Below are 18,601 nucleotides of genomic sequence, written 5' to 3' on the forward strand. Positions count from 1 at the left end.
ACTTTGTAAGGAAAAAAAAAATCATCATTTTCCGCTAACTTGTGACAAAAAATAAAAAGTTCTATGAACTCACTATGCCCATCAGCGAATACCTTAGGGTATGGGGTCATTTGTGGGGTGTTTGTACTGTCTGAGCATTGTAGAACCTCAGGAAACATGACAGGTGCTCAGAAAGTCAGAGCTGCTTCAAAAAGCGGAAATTCACATTTTTGTACCATAGTTTTTAAACGCTATAGCTTTTACCCAAACCATTTTTTTTTTTACCCAAACATTTTTTTTTATCAAAGACATGTAGAACAATAAATGTAGAGAAAAATTTATATATGGATGTCGTTTTTTTTGCAAAATTTTACAACTGAAAGTGAAAAATGTCATTTTTTTGCAAAAAAATCGGTAAATTTCGATTAATAACAAAAAAACTAAAAATTTCAGCAGCAATGAAATACCACCAAATGAAAGCTCTAATAGTGAGAAGAAAAGGAGGTAAAATTCATTTGGGTGGTAAGTTGCATGACCGAGCAATAAACCGCTAAAGTTGTGGAGTGCCGATTTGTAAAAAAGGGCCTGGTCACTAGGGGGGTATAAACCTGTGGTCCTTAAGTGGTTAAAACGTCTGGACATTCCACAGGCTGTATTCTTGTAATCGAGACGTTTCTAATGCATAGGTTACCCCATCTATCTAAATTCTATCTATCAATTTATCTACCTATCTATCCTTATATCTATCTATCTATCTATCAATTATCTATCTATCTAGGGGGGTCACTAGGGGGGGCCTGGTCACTAGGGGGGTATAAACCTGTGGTCCTTAAGTGGTTAAAACGTCTGGACATTCCACAGGCTGTATTCTTGTAATCGAGACGTTTCTAATGCATAGGTTACCCCATCTATCTAAATTCTATCTATCAATTTATCTACCTATCTATCCTTATATCTATCTATCTATCAATTATCTATCTATCTTTCTATCTGCCTATCTACAGTCTATCTTTCCATCTATCTGTTATCTATCTATCCATTTATCTATCTATCAATCCATTTTTATCCAGACAACTGTCTATCTATCTATCTATCTATCTATCTAACTATCAATCTATCTATCTATCTATCAACTATCTATCTATGTATCTATCTATCTTTCTATCTACCTATCTATAGTCTATCTATCCATGTATCTATCCAACTATCAATCTATGCATCTATCTGTTATCTATCTATGTATCTATACATCCATATACCCCATCTATCTAAATTCTATCTATCCTTCTATCTATCTATCAACTATCTATCTTTCTATCTACCCATCTATAGTATATCTATCCATCTACCTGTTTTCTATCTATCAATTATCTATCTATCGATCTACTTATCTGTAGTCTAGCTTTCCAGCTATCTATATTTATAGTGCTTGATATTAAATGTTATATTGCTTGATATTAAATTTATATTGCTTGATATAAAATGTATATACTGTTGTGCACTGTCACAGATGTCCTAAGACATATCCTACACAACCAACCCCCAACACTCTGTGTCAATACACACCTTAGTATTTCTCTGTGCCAACCATCCCCGCCACTCTGTGGCAATACACACCGCAATGTTGCAAAGTTGTATTCATTTAAAATGTTTACACAATACAAAATTTCAAAAATGTTGTACAATATGCTGTAAAAATGTCAAAATGATCAATTTATCCGTATATCTATCTATCACAATCTAACGTTTCAATAGATAAATATTTTATCTATTTATTTATCTATCAATCTATCTAACAATTTATCCATTTATCTATCTATCTTTCTATCTATTTCTAACCATCTAGCTACTATAACATGGCTATCTATCAAACATCTATCTATTTACATTTCTAACTATCAAACATCTATTTATCTTTCTATCTATCTAACTGGCTGTCTTTCTATCTTTCTTTCTATCTATTATTTATCTTTCTACATATCTATCCATTTTATCTAACAATTTATCCATTTATCTATCTTTCTATCAATCTTTCTATCTATCTAACTGTCTGTCTTTCTATCTTTCTTTCTATCTATTATCTTTCTATCTATCTATCCATTTTATCTAACAATTTATCAATTTATCTATCTTTCTATCAATCTTTCTATCTATCCATCTAACAATTTATCAATTTTTATTTATTTTTTTGTCTAGCTACCACATATCTATTTATCTAATTATCTACCAATCTATTTTATCTATCTATTTATCTAGCTGCTAATATCTATCTAACGTCCAATCTTTCTATCTATTTTCCTATCAATCTATCCATTTATCTAACAATTTATCCATTTATCTATCTATCTTTCTATCTATTTCTAACCATCTAGCTACTATAACATGGCTATCTATCAAACATCTATTTACCTTTCTATCAAACATCTATTTATCTTTCTACCTATCTAACTGGCTGTCTTTCTATCTTTCTTTCTATCTATTATCTATCCATCTTTCTATCTATTATCTATCTGTCTTTCTATCTATTTTATCTATTTATCTAGCTTCTAATATCTATCTAACGTCCAATCTTTCTATCTATTTTCCTATCAATCTATCCGTTTATCTAACAATGTATCCATTTATCTATCTGTCTTTCTATCTTTCTATCTATTTCTAACCATCTAGCTAACAAAATGATCAATTTATCCGTATATCTATCTACCCCAATCTAACGTTTCAATAGATAAATATTTTATCCATCTACCTAGCAATCTATCTAACAATTTATCCATTTATCTGTCTATCTTTCTATCTATTTCTAACCAGCTAGCTACTATAACATGGCTATCTATCAAACATCTACCTATTTACCTTTCTATCTATCAAACATATATTTATCTTTCTATCTATCTAACTGGCAGTCTTTATATCTTTATTTATATCTATTATCCATCTTTCTATCCATTTATCTAACAATTTATCCATAGCTACCACATAGCTATTTATCTAATTATCTACTAATCTATTTTATCTATCTATTTATCTAGATTCTAATATCTATCTAACGTTCAATCTTTCTATCTATTTTCCTATCAATCTATCCATTTATCTAACAATGTATCCATTTATCTGTCTTTCTATCTATCTTTCTATCAATTTTTGTATCTATCCAGCTATCTAACAATTTATCCATTTATCTATCTATGATCAATTTATCCGTATATCTGTGCAAATATAGACAGACAAACCCCACCACTCTGTCAATACACACAGCAATGTTGAAAAGTTGTATTAATTTGAAATGTATACACAATTCAAAATTTTAAAGTGTTGTACAATATGCTGTAAAAATGTCAAAATGATCAATTTATCCATATAGCTATCTATCTATCTTTCTATCCTTCTATCAATCTATCTATTTATCTTTCTATCAAACATCTATTTATCTTTCTATCTAACCGTCTATCTTGCCACGATCTTTCTAGCTATCACATATCTATTTATCTATCTATTTATCTATCAATTTATCTATCAATTTATCTATCTATTCATCTATTTGCCTATTTATCTAACAATTTATCTAGACATCTATCTATCTATCTATCTATCTATCAATTTATCTATGAACAATCTAACTATCTACCAATCTATCTATTTTATCTATCCATTCTGTCTTTCTATCTATCTTTCTATCTATTATCTATCTTTCCATTATCTTTCCATCTATAACATATCTATTTATCTATCTATCAATTTATCAATCAACAACCTATCTATCTATACAACTATTTATCTAGCTTCCAACAGCTATCAATTTATCTATCTATCTATTTATGCATATATCTATGTATACGTATATCTATTTATAAAGCTTCTAATATCTTTCTAACAACATATCTTTCTATCTAGCGATCTATCTATAACACGGCTATCTATCAAACATCTATTTATCTTTCTATCTATCAAACATCTATTTATCTTTCTATCTAACTGTCTAGCTTTCCACTATCTTTCTATCTATCACATATCTATTTATCTAACAATTTATCTATCAACAATCTATCTAAATATCTGCCAATTTATTTATCTAGCTTCTAATATCTATCTAACAGCCTATCTTTCTATCTATCTATCTTTCTATCAATCTATCTATATATCGACCTATCTATTTTAGCTGTCTTTCTATCTATCTTTCTATTAGCTATCTTTCCATTATCTTTCTATCACATATCTATTTATCTATCTATCAATTTATCTATCCATTTATCTTTATATCTATCTTGCTATTAAGCTGTCTATATATCTACCTATCTTTCCACTTTTTATCTATCCATAGATAGGGTTTTACGGGACGCCGATCCGGGTGATTTCATACAATTGCGTTTAGACGGCGGCGAAACGTTTGATTAGATTTTTTCTAATAGGTATTATAGAGATGGATTTAAAGCCGAAATTTTTTTTGGACAATATCGCTAACGCCTTACAGAGTAACGCGGAGTGCATAGCCGGTAATACACTTAAGCTAGTTGTCATCATTGTCAGGTGTCGCCGTGGTGGGGCCAGAAGGCGTTTGGGCGTTGTCGTGTATAGTCGGATTATTGATCGTAAAAAACAACATTTATACGATTTTAATAATTACGATAATAACGTCTATCTGGCCGCTAGTGTTTACGCTATTTTGGAGGGTGCTGCATTGAGCGATGTCGCTTTGTTAGAGAAAGCTCAACAACTGCATAGAGACTTACAAATACCCGAGGGGTATTTGGTGTCTTTTACTGACGTTGCTGAATTTGAAAAAAATAAATAAAATTAAACATCACAATTAAAATTTTGTACCACAATAGGGGGCAGTGACGTTATTATCACACAGCCCGCACAACTAAAGAAAAGACTGGCTATATATTGCACCATGAAAAGAATTATTATGGCATAAAAAATCTAAAAGACTTTATCGGTTTCGATTATTTGTGCGATTTTTGTTGCACTGTATACAAACATAAATATCGACACGGGTGTATGCAGTTTTGTATCGATCTTTTCTTTAGCTGTGCGGGCTGTGTGATAATAACGTCACTGCTAGAAACGCGCGTTGGGGTAGCGCCATCCTGGTTCTCCTTGTCCGCACTGGGTCCACCTTTAGGTAAGCTTCTGGTCATAGTTCTCTCCCACGGCCTTGTGCTGCCGATGTTGAGATTCCTCACTTGGCTTTTGTAATTGCTTTGCTGGTTTCACATAACCTCTGCATCATTATTTTGGTCAGCATATTATGCACTACAGCCGTGGTTGACCTTTCCTATGATCTCTACTTACCTTATATTACCACATATACTGTCTCTTCATTTTGGTTCATGAGGTGGTCATTGTACCTTATATATTTATTTCTTATGACTCCATTTTCATCATTTATGTATTTTGTGACCTGTGTGTACATCCAGGGTGGCGCTTGTTTTCTCCTTTCCCTGCTCCCCCCACCCTGTCTTTGGCATCAACTGTATATGTTTTTTATCATGTTCTTGATTCAATAAACTATTTATTTTATTATTATTCTGGTACTCCAAGCTTCCTTTCCTTTCTTTTCTGCTGTTATACTAGTAGCTAGTACCGAGTTACCCTTTCTTTCGGATTCCCCAGTACATTTACATTGTGTAGGCACTGACCTCCCTCTATGTCTGGTATATTCGGGGTCTTTCTCTTTTTTCTATAGATAGTTAGATATATAGATAGATAGATAGATAGATAGATAGATAGACAGTTGTCTGGATAAAAATGGATTGATAGATAGATAAATGGATAAATAGATAACAGATAGATGGAAAGATAGACTATAGATAGGTAGATAGAAAGATAGATAGATAATTGATAGATAGATAGATAGATATAAGGATAGATAGGTAGATAAATTGATAGATAGAATTTAGATAGATGGGGTAACCTATGCATTAGAAACGTCTCGATTACAAGAACGTTTTAATGAGCCTGGCCGTAGAAATTCTAAATATCTGTCACTATCTTGTAGACCAAAGCTTCTGTAGTAAGAGGTCATGACCTATGCATTAGAAGCTTCTTGATTACAAGAATACAGCCTGTGGCATGTTCAGACGTTTTAATGAGCATGTCTGTAGAAAAGTCTTTGTAGTAAGCTATCATACTTTTAAACACATAATCAAATCCATTTTGCTAAAGGACAGCTTTAAAAAGCTTTGCTTTTGATGTACATGACATATGTCATGACCTTGTAGAACACATTCTGTGATGGGTCTGAGCACGTCTTGATTTAAGCAATGTGCAAGCAATATAAAATTAATATCAAGCGATATAAAATTACTATCAAGCGATATAAAAGCAATATAAAATTAATATCAAGCGATATAAAATTTATATCAAGCGATATAAAATTAATATCAAGCGATATAAAAGCGATATAAAATTAATATCAAGCAATATAAAATTAATATCAAGCGATATAAAAAGGGGGCGTGTAAAAGGGGGCGTAGTACCTGTCACTTTGACTAAACATATACCCTTTTGCTACTCATGTATAAAAGGTAAGTATGGTCACACATAGCGGACTTGCCCACCCGAGATAACTGGGATGGCCGCATTGGAAATACTGGTAGCCAAATAACTGAAGGTACAGGCAGGGCAAGAGTGCTAGGTGCAAGCAGTGACATAAAATAACAAACTAACCAAACATGACAACAAAACATAAATTACCCATGGTATGCTGGAACCCAGAGTCTGTGACCGGAGCTGCACCTCGACGCACGTTTCGCCTGGAGAGGCTTCGTCAGGAGGTAAGAGTAACAAGCAAAGTTTGTCTTTAAATAGTGTGGTCCACAGCCGGCAGTTGATTAGCGCATGCGCCCAGTGATGTGGAGCGTGACATCATAGAGGCGCGCCACCCAGCGTCCAAAGGCAGGCGAGGCACGCCCGCCGCGTCACATGACCAGGCAGAGAGGAGGGGGCCGCATCAAACAGCGCGCAGCCACACACCCCTCCCGTCCGATCACATGACACGCGGGCGCACGTCAGCCGGCCCCCAGAAAACCAGGTATGGGAGCGCCTCCCCGATGCCGCCCGAACAGCGCACCGGTGCGATGCGCATATGCCAGGTGGAGATAGAACATACAAATAAAGGGCAGAAGAATGCCAAATAATTCAGAGTATCTACTCAAGGGTCCAGCATACCAGGGCAATACTAAATAGACATAACCGTGTCAGAAGGTAGCATAACCCAATACAGATAACTTATATCTCTCTGTAACGGACCGTTTCAGCAGACAAGGGGTTAACATCCGTTCAGGCGATAAGCCCCTTTCTGAGAGACAGGCCCAGCTACTGCAGGATACACCAAAGTCCCGAACTGGATTCAAAGTAGCACTCCAAACTGGAACCTCACGAATAGCTGCTAGCAGACGAACAGGAATCAGCTTACACCTCTGGCAATCGGTCCTCTAACAGCATACAGTGAATCCCCCCAATAACGAGACAAGGCTCTGTGTTGAGGGTCAAACAGTGGTCTGTCTGTACTTCACGTACAGCCTCTTTTATTCATAAACCACAAACATAGTACTGCCCACTGGGGTTTGAAATGCAACCAATCAGTAATTTACAACACATACAATGTAAGTACAGCCCATCTGGTGTACACGCCCCCAGAGGACCAGAATGAAGACTGTGACATAGGACAGATAAACAGCACTTAGGACACACAGACACAACACATTCCCACAATGCATCATGGTTTCCTCCTCTCTGCCCTTGAGACACCCGAGGCATAATCCAATTATCTCTCACGACAAAGAGAAGTCACCAATACACATGTGCAGACAATAGGACAGACATCACCATTTTAAACACACAATGGGACAATAGAAACACACCCAGCATATTCCCTCCCCTTATCCTGAGAGGAGACTCAATTATACATACAGTTAAACATACTTTCTACCCAACTTTCATAACTCTAAAACCATACATCACATTCACATAAAAATTACATATTCACAATCAATCCATTCAGGGGAACAACATATTAAAAAATGGCATGAATCAGACCAGGGGTTCAAAAGTTAGTATATGGCCCATAATCCAGGGGCAAGAGGCCAGCAGCCAGTCCTCTCCAAAGCCCAGTGGCGAGGTTGGTTTCGCCACACTCTCTATTACAAATATATGTGAAATCTATGTCCCTATATATGTACACACCCCATATTAGTATAGCCTGGGAGACAGTATAGTAAAATAGTAGAAACAGAAAACAACAGAACATGTACCAAGGTAGAGTATTGGTAAACAGATATATTTATGCAATCATACCATGATAAATAGGAGTGAATGTAATTACAATGGCCAGAGCCGTTAGTGCAAGGATAGCACTAAACATATCCGAGAGAATAGACCTAAAACAGTGAATACATGGTAGTGTCGTAATATTTACTTATGTGAATATGTAAGTGAATGCATAAAGTGATAGCATTAATAATATAATAGTACCAATGCCATCAAAAACCATTAGATGAGTAAATGTAAGTATCTCAAAAGAGAAGTGCTTTCCCATGCCCCTATTCTGGTAAATTCATGTAATCAATACAGCAAACATTATGAGTTTCATATAAGTGCAAAAACAAAATTCTAGTTCATAAGTATTAATAAATTAGGATGACACGAATAATACATATGTGTAAAAAATATACAAGTAATAATAAATTATAATAATAATAATGTGGGATCAATTAAAGTGCATAGTGCAATAGGGCCCTGAGCAGAATAGCCACAGGGGCAATAGATGCTAAGCGCGTAGTAAGACCCTTCAACCACCCACTTTACATGATAACCCAGGTCAACCAATTAGGGTGAAGGACACAGTGAGCAACAGCTACTTCCCACGCAGTGGGATAAGTATTGTAATATTGATAAATGATAAATGTCCATTGCTCCATAGAGAGACGTTCTCCTCTAGGTCAAAGTTCGAAAAATCTCCAAAAAGACCACACTGTCGCAGCACTCAGATATACTATGAGAATACAAATAACAACAATGAATACATGATAAAAGAACAACGAACATATAGTCAATTTAAAAAGCACGATTTGTAGAAAAGACTTGAAGCTAACAGTCTCATTGAGACCTTTAGGGATCTCACTCTTAAGTAGAACAATCAATTTGGTCTCCAGTTGCAGGAGGCACTTCTTAATATCCCCTCCACAGCAGCCCACGGAGACCCTATCAATACCCATGCATTGTAACCCTCGAGGGTCCCCCTTGTGATGGTCCCTAAAATGCAGGGCTATGGGTTGAAGCTGGGTCAGCTCATCCTGTACAGTGGTAGCTGCCTGGGGGATTTTACTTGCATGTTCGAAGACCCTAACACGCAGCTCCCTGGTGGTCATCCCCACATACAGGAGCTTGCAAGGGCAGGTGATAAGATATATCACAGATGCAGTCCTGCATGTAATATGTTGTACAATGTGATACTCACGTCTGCCCTCGGAGTCCCTAAATGTGGAGGACCGAACCATGTATCTACATGCCTGGCAGTTATTGCACGGATAGGAGCCCCATTTTAGCCCCTTACTCCCAAAGATGTACGATGGCGAGGGGGATACTTAGTCACTACTGGTGAGCAGGTCCCCAAGATTTTTCGCCATGTCACCTGGGGATAGTCTTGATGTGTCGCCCGCAAGTCATTATCTGAAAGCAGTATAGGCCAGTATTTAGTGAGTATTTCACAGATTTTTCTCCACTGCATATTGAAAGGGGTAATGAATCGACAGCTGGCATTGTCAGTCTTTGGTCTATTGCTGGTCAGGAGAGAATCCCTATTTGCAGACTTGGCACGTGTATAGCCCCTCTTAATGTCAACTTGGTTATATGCCCTATTTTGAAACCTCCTAGATAGTTCTCCAGACTGCATCTCAAATTTCTTATCACTGGAGCAAACACGTCGAAGACGCAGAAATTGCCCCACCGGAATGGCCCTAACTGTCTGTGGATAGTGGGCAGATTTGGCATGTAACAAAGTGTTAGTGGAGGTAGGCTTCCTGTAGAGATCCGTGGAGACCCGGCCGTCCCTCTCCCTACTGATAAGTATGTCCAGGAATTCCATCCTGTCCTGGCTATAGTGCCATGTCAGCCTGATGTTAAGGGTGTTGTTATTAAGTTGCTGGAGAAAGGACAGAAGCCGGCACGCCGTGCCCTGCCAGATAAAAAGGACATCGTCGATATACCGCGACCACGAGACCACAGAGCCATATTCCAGGAGATTCTGGACAATCTCTCTTTCCCACAGTCCGAGGAACAGGTTAGCATAAGAGGGCGCACAAGTCGCCCCCATCGCTGTTCCCCGGAGCTGTAGGAAGAGGGTAAAATAGTTGTGTTTCAAGATAAAGTCCAGAAGCTCAATCACAAACACAATAATTTCCGGATCTAAATTTGCCATATTGCATAAATATATCTGTCTACCAATACTCTACCTTGGTACATGTTCTGTTGTTTTCTGTTTCTACTATTTTACTATACTGTCTCCCAGGCTATACTAATATGGGGTGTGTACATATATAGGGACATAGATTTCACATGTATTTGTAATAGAGAGATATAAGTTATCTGTATTGGGTTATGCTACCTTCTGACAAGGTAATGTCTATTTAGTATTGCCCTGGTATGCTGGACCCTTGAGTAGATACTCTGAATTATTTGGCGATTCTTCTGCCCTTTATTTTTATGTTCTATCTCCACCTGGCATATGCGCATCGCACCGGTGCGCTGTTCGGGCGGCATCGGGGAGGCGCTCCCATACCTGGTTTTCTGGGGAACGGCTAACGTGCGCCCGCGTGGCATGTGATCGGACGGGAGGGGAGGGTGGCTGCACGCTGTTTGATGCGGCCCCCCTCCTCCCTGCCTGGTCATGTGACGCGGCGGGCGTGCCTCGCCTGCCTTTGGACGCTGGGTGGCGCGCCTCTATGATGTCACGCTCCACATCACTGGGCGCATGCGGGTAATCAACTGCCGGCTGTGGACCACACTATTTAAAGACGAACTTTGCTTGTTACTCTTACCTCCTGACGAAGCCTCTCCAGGCAAAACGTGCGTCGAGGTGCAGCTCCGGTCACAGACTCTGGGTTCCAGCATACCATGGGTAATTTATGTTTTGTTGTCATGTTTGGTTAGTTTGTTATTTTATGTCACTGCTTGCACCTAGCACTCTTGCCCTGCCTGTACCTTCAGTTATTTGGCTACCAGCATTTCCAATGCGGCCATCCCAGTTATCTCGGGTGGGCAAGTCCGCTATGTGTGACCATTGTTGTGCATTTTCATAAGTGTACAATGTATCTGATGATACTATATTCAATATGGATGATCATTGCCTTTAACAACATGTGATCAGCATGAACCTGAAAAAAACCAAGATGGGTTCATAGCAAGTTCAATGTGTTAAAAGTGAATATATAGAGAAGACTATACTTTTATTATTGTTTAGAGACATGGATTTATCTACACAGGTTTCTCTAAACTTGTCTGTCTGAGGAACAATGGGTGTTTCATGGCTAAGCCATGATCTGATAAGAGACGTCCATAAAACACATCTGGTGTGGAACAGATATCTATTCATATATTCGCATATAGATATATTCCTGTGTGCATCTATTTAGCGTTTGAACTTATTAATGATTCATATATACTATGCAATATTGATGTATTATAACCAAATATTATTAATGTATCTTTATATGTCTATATCTCACTGAGAGGGTATATTCTAGGGGATATAGAAAATGTGTTTAAGTGGAAATTTCTTAAATAGGGTTTATTTTAGAGGAGCTGATGTTATTTCAAACATCATTACTCAATAGCTGAAGACAGTTAAGGTACACAAACCAGAAAAACCATCATTACTCCTATCTGCCCCATAAATTCAGGGATTAGGAAAACTTCTGATACCGCCAGTCAGTCTGAGCAAAGTGTCAGAAAGAGCCCCTCCTAATTGATTTAAGGTGTGAAAGGGCAAAGTTTAAGTAGTAATAAAACAATCTGTATATATGTTAATTCTTAAAATTCAAAATTGTTATATGATACAACAGTGCCATCAAGTGGTAGATGGGCAGAAGTTTCTTAGGAATGTCAAAGATTCATTCATCAGCATCACTTCACACGTCAGGAACATACCATAGGACGGGACATATCTGAACATTGGAAAGCTGGGTCCATTCTAAAAGTTCTTTATCCCAAAGCCAGGGGTAATGTATAATCTATTTCATTTGCAGTAATTATAAATCGCTCCAATTGGCATATAGTTGAGACCCCATTATTAGTGGGTCAATAGTGTTAAAACAATAATTTTATGGGAAATTTTAATGAACGTGCACATCATTAGAATTCTTGTAATATTGCTATCAGAGTGGAATCTCTGATCGGATTTTATTATCCGTAGTTAGGCCAACGGGCGTATTTATAAGATGTCTCTTACTGCCATATTCTTTGATTGAGCATAAGGGATTTTCCACAGATTCATTTCTATTGTTTTGTTGTTATTGTCACATTATAATATTTTAATAATCGGTAATAATTTGATAATAATTTGAATAACATTGTATTGTACTTGGTGTACTAAATTAAGTGAGCCCGGCGTAAACGGCGGAGCATCATCTTGTGGTCAATTTTGATATTATCCTTGTATTCATTTGTATGCCATTTTTACTGCATGTATTTATTTGTAATAAATTATATTTTATATAATTAATTGCACCCTGTTTCATTATCTGCACAAATTAACTTTAGATCTCATCAATAAAAGAACTGGCGTTTATATGTCCGCCAATAAAAAATTTAATTTTTAATTTTTCATATTTCATAAAAATATGAAATCATAATTTTTATGATTTCATATCTTATATGAAATAAATACCCGACATATTTTGGAGGTCCCACCGAGATTGATTGAGATATTTCTATAACCAATTTGTGCAATTAGTGAAAATATTACTTAATTCTTATTGGCAAGTCAAATTGTTGTTGTTATTGATTATTGATCAAAATCATGAGTGTAACAGGCAGCGACCCAGGTAATGGCCAGGTTTTAGCAGATAGTCCATCTGACCCAGGAAAGATAATCTCTAAGGTTATCAAATATGTTTATTCCCGTTTGAAGTTAGATAAAAATATAGATGAATGGACTAATGAGCTGCAGGCAAGAGCCTATGAAGAACGTGGAGATATATGGAAGTTAGGTGGCATGGTTGATAGATACCTGACATATATGGATTTGGCAACTGATAATACCAAAAGGGACCAACACCTCTTATGTGCATTGCCACCTGTTTTGTATGCATTGTTGGCAGTCAGTACTCTCTCAAAAGTTAGGTATGAGTCTATAATGGGTACAAAAATATATGTATCCAAGATAGAATCAGAACTACAATCCGCAGAAGCGAAGATCAAAGACTTAGAGTACAACCTTAGTCACAGCCATGATGCATACCAAAAGGCAAAAAGTGATTTAGAGGATTTATCTCTCCAGTATTCCAAAATTAAACAGACAGATGGATCAGCCCATAATATAGTCAATGCTGAAAGGGATCCATCTAACACTGTGGGATATCCTGACCCTCCATGTCTTACTCCCCACTATCCAGACATGCCATCACATGCTCTTAAAGCAGACCCCATCCAAGATACTCAGCAACCTGAAAGTGTTGGCATGATTACACGGGAGGCATTCACCCAATTGAGTGGGGCATTCCAAACTGCAACCGTCTTACTAGGTGCCAATAACATGGAAGCCCCTAGAAGTTCCTCTCCACATGTTCCCCTGAGAAGAGATGTTAGGGTTAAATCACCTGTGCCGTATAAGTCTCATGAAAGTTGTGAAAGTGCATGTGAGTTTGACAGTGGTGTGGGGAAGCATGTGACTTATTCCTTGCCACAGGATCACAGGCGACCAACATATGCTGAGGTGGTTTCTAGGAATAAAAATTCCCAATATTCAGATAAGGATCAGAGCTCCTCCAGCATAATTAAGTTTTTGAATACTACAGTATCCAAATTTTCCAAGAAAGGTTCTTCTCAGATAGCCAATCACTTGGAACTGTATGAATCCACTATGGATTCTTTAAAATTATACTCTGATGCTGACAGGATCAGATTCCTTCCATGGGCATTTGATGATAAGTATCGTCATTACTTTACCTCATTTGGGGAGAGAGGCATTCAAGATTGGCCAAGTGTTTTGCATGAGGTTAAATTGGAATTCGGACCGTACCGAACCACCACTGCTGCAAAATGGGACATATATAGCCTTACATGTAGACCCAATCAGAGTCCCCGTGAATTCCTCTCTGTCCTCAAAAATGCCTATGGGTTAGCATATAGATCCCCAAAATGGGAATCTGAAGAATTCAAACAGTTATTCTATGATGCTATGCCAACCCAGATCAAATTTAACTTAGCCAGAGATCTGGATATTGATGCCCCCTTGGATTGGTTGGTGACTGCTGCCACCACGCTGTATAATATCAGTGAGTGCCATGCAACAGAGGAGAGAAGGTTTAAAAAATCCCCAGAGCAAAAGGTAGCTGAAACTAAGGTAAACCCTAGTTTGGGATTTGAAAGCCAGCCACGAAGGTTCCCTCAGTCTACAGGACCTGTTCAACAAGCCCAGCAACAACAGGTAGGACCGCCCAAACAGACCAAACCTCAAAATACTAATGGATCAGAGGGGAATAATTCAGGTAATGGGAGGTCTAACTACCGTCCCTATTACAATAGAGGCCCCCAGGGGTACGGGCCCTATAACTATAGGAATTACCAGGGTTACAGGCGCTGGGATAATAGACCCAGACAACAGAGGGAAGATAGGCAGGAATCCTCAAATTCACCCAGGAGTAGGTCACCTACCGATAACCAGGGTGCCCAGCAAAGCCAAAATGTGCCCAGACCAAACAGGTTTGATCAGCTGGCAGAACAAGTGGCCCAGTTGAGTGACATTGTGAGAAAGTTGGTATCTCCAGGAAAACAGCCTGAGTCTTTTTTAGGGGCAACTCCAGGTCCCAGCTCAACATCATAAAGCAAATTGGGCCGGGTCAGAACCCAGGCCACTGTAAGGATATTAAGTTGATTGTGGTAGAATCTGATATGATTCATAATTCAATATTTCCTTGCAGTACCTCTGACCCTGAAATTAGGGCCAGGGGGGAAATGTCTAATATGTCATTTGTCTTGCAGTCTAATGATGTCAATTCATATGACCAGATGTCTGTTCCAGTGTGTAATCCCATCGTTCCAGCATCTAGCCGTGAGCCAGCTGTGACTTGTGGTGTCACACAGCTTGTCCCAAAGGAGGGGGCTGATGCTGCTCCTCCAGCTTGTCCTGAGAGACTCAGGAATGCAGAGGTCACGGAGCTGCAAAGAGGTCAACCTCTCAGACAGCAGATGGGTAAACATCCTAACTTTCTCTGTGATTTGTTCCAGGTGGATGGCAGATACTTTATGGATATATATCTCCAAAATGAACTTATCGGACCAATCAAAGGATTAATAGACACTGGATCACAAGCCACCATTTTATCTATCAGTCATTTCCAAAAGATTTTGAATTTAACATCAAAGAAGCCACGATTAAGGTCATTTGATGGCTCTTTGATAAGTGTAGGTGGAGATGCCTTACAGGTAAAAGGAACATCCTGGTTGACATTTAAGATTGGCAAGAAAACAATTAGACATCCCACATTGATTGTGGATCTTCCATATGATCGGATGATCATAGGAATCGATTTATTAAAAAGATTGAGTCCCATAATTGATTTCATTAATGAAGCAGTATGGACTCAGGTGAAGGCACCCATTGCATATGAATACTCTTGCAACACACAAGCACAGCGCAGTTGTCATGTGATTGAAGAGAAACCTAGCTCTATTGAAGTGCATTTCAGGAACAATCAAACACCGGAGGTCACAATCCTGAAGAATGGTAAACCCGAGGAAGATGTCAATGGTGCCGCTCACATCATTACCATCCAGAGGGACGAAATCAAAAAGGTAACTCTGGATGATGATATTTTAACCATTTCTCTTGAAAGGGGGAATCACGAAGTCGCGGACCTGACAAGGCACATTCAATCGATGGTACGGATTAAAAAGGTCAATGACAATTTATTGATTCCCGTACAGGTAAACAATATAGCCCGGGTGAAATTTGCCAAGTTGGATTTGAAATCCGAAGCAAGTTACATAAGCCTAGGACTCTTGAAACAGATCACCAATCCTAAAATGATTAAAAGTTTCTCTCCACAGGACCAATGGGTTCATGATCTGGATGGAGATTCCCAAAGTCATAATGTGGTTGCAAGATGCGTTTTGTCTATCTCCATAGGAAATAAAACTACGGAGCACGTTTTCATTGTGATAAATGAACCACGGTATCAAATGTATATAGGTAATGACCTTCTGCACCGATTTGCCGTACAGATTGACCTGGTGAATAACACCTTATGGTCCAGATTGCCGGGAAACCCAGAGGGATTCCAGGATATAGAACAAGCCTTACGATGGGGACAACAGATGCCCTATGCCGTAAGTATCATGGTTGCTGAGAAAGTTGAAATTCCTGAAGGATGCAAACCATTTCTTCTACCCATTAAAATAAAGAAGGGACAGAAGCTGAAGAACACAGACGCGTTGATCTGTTTATCCAACAGAATACAGCAACTCGGCCTAAAGGTAAAGCCTACTCCCCTGATCAATATCCATCAGGATCCGTTACATATGGTAATTCATAACATGGTTCCCCATAGAATATCCCTACAAAAGGACACCGTAATTGGTTTGGCTATGGATTCGGAATACTACACATTTGGATTCCAAAATGATGTTATTGGAATAATTTCTGATGAATACCTGACAGAGGAACAAACAGTGGAACAACATTTTTCCTCAACCCCTGAGGGGTTATTTAACATCCACTCTGTTTATCCTTTCAGCTCTGAAGAAGGTACATGCCACATTGAAGAATCATCATTGGTTTTCAACCATGAGATCGATGAAAAAGAGTATGAATCGTACCAGCCAGGAAAGGATAAGGTATGCTACACCCAGAACGATTTAACTAGTGAGCTTGAAGAAGCTTACGAGTTAAGTCAGCCTGAGATTTTCCCAGAATTTCAGGAGCGGGTGGAAGAACAAATCTCCATGGCTGATGCATGCTCAGACGAGTCAAAGCGTCAACGGCTAAAGGAGCTCTTCGCAGAGTTCCAGGAGATGTTCGCAAAGGATTCTTATGACTGTGGGGAAACAGACCTACACGTTACAAGAATCCAGACAGATCCCGATGCACCCCCTGTTTTTGTCAAACAATACCGACTTCCGCTGGCGGCTTACGAGTCACTATCAGAAATCGTCAAAAACTTGGAGGAGAAAGGTATCATCCGTCCAGTACACAGTTCATTCAATCATCCGATACTTGGAGTCCTCAAACCTAATGGTCAATTTCGTCTCTGCTCGGACCTAAGACAGTTAAACAAACGTGTTTACATGTCCGGATGGCCCGTGCCATACATTGACCAGTGTTTGGCACAAATACAAGGATCCAAAATCTTCACTGCCCTTGACTGTGCACAAGGATATTGGACGATTAAGGTAGATGAAAGGGATCAGTACAAACTGGCCTTTACATTTGGCAAACGACAGTATGCGTGGACCCGACTGCCCTTCGGGTACATAAATGCAGGCCATGAGTTTGCAGTGTTCATGCATAAGGCAATGCCTGATGCCACTGAACGAGGTACCTTATCCTATGTGGATGACATCCTGATAAAAAGTACAACTTTTGAGGAACATATTCAGGAGTTGAGGCATGTACTAACCCAGCTGAGGAAAGCAGGTGTAAAACTTTCTTTGCAAAAGGCTCAATGGTGCCGGAACAAGGTTAATTTCCTAGGTCATGAAGTCACTGCGGATGGAATTAACCCACAGAAAAAGAAGGTGGAAGCAGTGACCAAGACAAAATCTCCTACAAATCTCAAGGAGTTGAGATCATTCCTGGGCATGATGAACTACTCACGTAAGTTCATAGATAATTATGCCGAAATTACAAAACCTATTTTACAGTTGCTAAAGAAAGGAGTAAAATGGGAATGGAGTGAGCGTCATGAGCAAGCTGTGACCGAGCTCAGGGCCAAACTTATCCAGGCTCCGTGCCTTGCTTATCCAGAAGGGGGAAAACCTTTCTTCGTGGAAACAGGTTTCACTGATAAAAGCATAAGTGCAGTTCTTTTCCAAAAACAGGAAAACCGAAACAAGATAATCGCCTATGCCAGCAAGTCCTTGTCACCGGTTGAGGTAAAATTCAATGATTGTGAGAAAGCATTGTTGTCAACTGTGTGGGCTTTGCAATATTTTAGGAGTTTTATCCAAGGCGAAAGGATCATTGTGGAGACCGCACATCAGCCACTGCAATACTTGCAGAGTGATCGTATAAGAGATGGAAACTTGTCAAACAGCAGGATAACCGCCTGGACAATGTCCTTAATGGGATGGCCATTGGAAATCAGGTACAAACAAAATAATAAAAACCCAGTTGCTCAAGGATTAGCAGAACTCCATGACTGTACCCATACGGAACATAAAAGTGAGTCAACGGAAAATGATT

This window comes from Bufo bufo, chromosome 4 (genome assembly GCF_905171765.1).
Source record: "Bufo bufo chromosome 4, aBufBuf1.1, whole genome shotgun sequence".
Classification (NCBI taxonomy): Eukaryota; Metazoa; Chordata; class Amphibia; order Anura; family Bufonidae; genus Bufo; species Bufo bufo.